Genomic DNA, 4,034 nt, shown 5'->3' on the forward strand with positions numbered 1-4,034 from the left:
CTATGTAAATGAGATGATTTATATTTTTATCAAATATTTTATAACCATACTGTGCATCATTGAGCAATTTTGAAAGCGGTATTGGGGCTAGACAGAAGATGAGTGGTGATAGTGAGTCACCCTGGAAAATGCCACATGAAATTCTTACATCTCCAGCATTTAGAGATTCATTGTCATTGTTCAACGTCAGTGTGGTTCTCCATGATCTCATACTTACAGATTAAAAAGTTTCGCAGAGTAGGAGCTATTTTATACATTTATTATTATTATTATTATTATTATTATTATTATTATTATTATTATTATTATTATTGTTGTTGTTGTTGTTGTTGTTGTTGTTGTTGTTGTTGTTGTTATTATTATTATTGCTATATATATATATAGTGGATACAAATATCGAACCAACGCACGTACGTACGTACGAACAAACGAACAAACGAATGAATGAACGTACGTATGTACGTAAGTAAGTACGTACGAACGAACGAACAAACGAATGCACGAACAAACGAACGAACCAACGAAAGAAGAGACAAATGAACGAACGAACGTACATACGTACATACGAACGAACGTACATATGTTCATACGAACGTACGTACTACATACGAACGAACAAACGAACGCATGCACGTACGTACGAACGAACGAACGCACGTACGTACGTACGTACGTAAGTACGAACGAATTACGAAGCGAAGGAACGAACGAACGAATGAAGGAATGATCGAACGAACGAACGTACCTTGCATCCGTACGTACAAAAGAACGAACGAACGAACGAAAGACCGTACGTACGTACGAACGAACGAACGAACTAACAAAAGAACGAACGAACGAACGAACGAAAGAACGAACGAGCGAACGAACGAACATACGTACGTCCGTACGAACGCACGAACGACTGAACGAAAGGATGAACGAACGAAATAACAATTTAAACGAAAGAATGAACGAAAGAACGAACGAGCGAACGAACGAATGTACGTACGTCCGTACGTAAGAACGAACGAACCAACGAAAGAATGAAGGAATGAACGAACGAATGAACGTACGTACGTACGTACATACGAACGAACGAACGCACGCACGCACATACGTACGAACGAACGAACGAACATACGAACGAACGAAAGAAAGAACAAACGAACGAACGAAAGAACGAAAGAACGACCGTACGTACGTTCGAACGAACGAATGCACGTACATACGTACGATGAACGAACGAATGTACGTACGTACGTACGAAGAAACGAACGAACGAACGGACGAACGAACGGTCGAACGAATGAAGGAATGAACGGACGAATGTACGCAAATACGTACGTAACTAAGAACACACGAACGAACGAAAGAACGAACGTACTTAAGAACGAACGTACGAACGAATGAACTATCGAACGAACGAACTCACGTACGTACGTACCTACGAACGAACGAACTAACGATCAAAAGAACGAACGAACGGACGAAAGTACAAACTAACGAACGAAATTACGTACGTACGAACGAAGGTACGTACATACGAACGAAGGAACGAAAGAACGTACGTACGTACGTACGTACGAATGAACGAACGAACGAACGAAAGAACCAACGAATAAACGAACAAAAGAACGATCGAATGAACGAACGAACGAATAAATGAACGAATGAACGTACGTACGAACGAACAAAAGAACGAATATACGTACGTACGTACGAATGAACGAACGAACAAACGAACGTACGTACGTAAGAACGAACGAACAAACGAACGAACGAACGAACGAACGACCGAACGATCAAACGAACGAACGTACCTTACATTCGTATGTACGAACGAAGGAACGAAGGCACGTATGTATGTACGTACGTAAAAACGAACGAATGAACGATCGAATGAAAGAACGAACGAACGACCGTACGTACGTACGAACGAACGAACGAAAGAACGATAGAACGAACGATCGAACGAACGATCGAAAGAGCGAACGAGTGAACGAACGAACGTACGTATGTCCGAACAAACGAACGAACGAACGAACGACCGACCGAACGAACGTAAGGACGAACGATCGTACGTACGTACGTATAAACGTAGGCGCGAAATATCGAACGAAGGTACGTACGTACGAACGAAGGAACGAAAGAACGATAGAACGGAAGAACGAACGTGCGTACGTACGTACGAACGACCGAAAGAAACAATGAACGTACGTACGTACGTACGAACGAACGAACGATCGAACGAAACAAACAAACGAACAAATGAACGAACGAACGAAAGAAAGAACGAACGAACGAATGAAAAAACGAACGAAGGAACGAATGAACGAACAATAGATCGATCGAACTAACGAACGAACGTACGTACGAACGAAAAAACGAACGTACGTACGAATGAACGAACGAATGAACGAACGTACGTAAGAACGAACGAGCGAACGAACGAACGACCGAACGAACGAACGAAGGGACGAACGTACGTACGTACGAACGAATTATCGAACGAACGAACGAACGAACGAACGAACGAACGAACGAACGTACGTACGTACGTATGTACGTAGACATGAAATATCGAACGAACGTACGTTCGGACGAACGAACGAATGAAAGAACGAACGAACGAACGAACGAAAGAACGAACGACGAACGAACGAACGAAAGAACGAACGAGCGAACGAACGAACGAACGTACGTACGTAAGAACGAACGAACCAACGAACCAACGAAAGAATGAACGAACGAACGAACGTACGTACGTACATACGAAAAAACGAACGAGATCTTATTGAAACCTAATCAAATAACGTAATTAACAAAGCCATTAACCAAACATACTTTTTAATTTTACATCTTCAAAGGAAATCCTTAGTTAGGTTGCACTTCTGAGGTGAACGTTTTCTTTGGGGAATTCTGGCGGACTTTCTTATGAGAAAATCCTGAGTTAGCAAGACAAGATCACGAAGTGTGCTGTTCTCCATGCGACATATTCAAAGAGATGAAGACAGAAAAAGGGAAGGTAAATAAAAAATATCATCATCATCATCATCGTCGTCATCGTCGTTGTCATCATCATGATCATGATCACCACCATACCATCACCATCACCATCATCATCATCATCATCATCATCATCATCATCTTCATCATCATCGTCGTGGTCGTCGTCGTCATCATCATCATCATCATCATCATCATCATCATTATCAGTTATGCATAAGAAAATATTCTGATCAAGTATAAAGGAAAAAACTATGAAAATAGCCGAGAAAAAACTTTCAAGCGTTCATTATTAGTTGCATTACAGAATCTCAACGATCTACCACAACTACCGAACCTCTTCCATCACTTGATACGCCAGCTGCAATAACAATACAACGAACAATACAGACTAGAGAGTCTACGACAAAACTATCACTACAAACAAACAGCAACAACCAGCGCAAATATGTCACTAACAGCAACATGAACGATATCAACAACTAAAACCTTATCATACCAGCACAGTGACTCCTTCGAGGTCTCTACTATTCAAATCACACCAACTGAGAACCATCCCCATCAAAAGTAAATGTCATCAGAAGCCTCTATGCCAGTGGTTCCCAAGCCTTTTCAGGCGGCCGCTCCCTTCATACTCGAGCGACATCCCTAGCGCCTCCCCCACCCCTCATCACCTCAAACGTTCACCACTTTCTACAGCACATTCAAAACAAAAAAGTCTTTCACATATAAAACTTAACTTTATTAAACCATTATTTTGACATGGTTGATCATGGGCTGAACAGTTCCATGACTTCTTAAAAGACAGAAGTCACGGAAAATATAAAAAAATGTAAGCATCTGGCAATTGTGTGCTGGTGTCATAGGAAATGTTACTATATTGTGACAGTTAAAGGCGGCGAGCTGGCCGAGTGGTTAGCACGCCGGGCGAAATGCTTAGCAGTATTTCGTCTGGCTTTATGTTCAAATTCTGCCGAGGTCGACTTCGCGTTTAATCATTCCGTGGTGGATATATAAAGTACCAGTTGCATTCTGGGGTCGATCTA

The sequence above is a fragment of the Octopus bimaculoides genome, chromosome 2 (assembly GCF_001194135.2).
Source record: "Octopus bimaculoides isolate UCB-OBI-ISO-001 chromosome 2, ASM119413v2, whole genome shotgun sequence".
Lineage (NCBI taxonomy): Eukaryota > Metazoa > Mollusca > Cephalopoda > Octopoda > Octopodidae > Octopus > Octopus bimaculoides.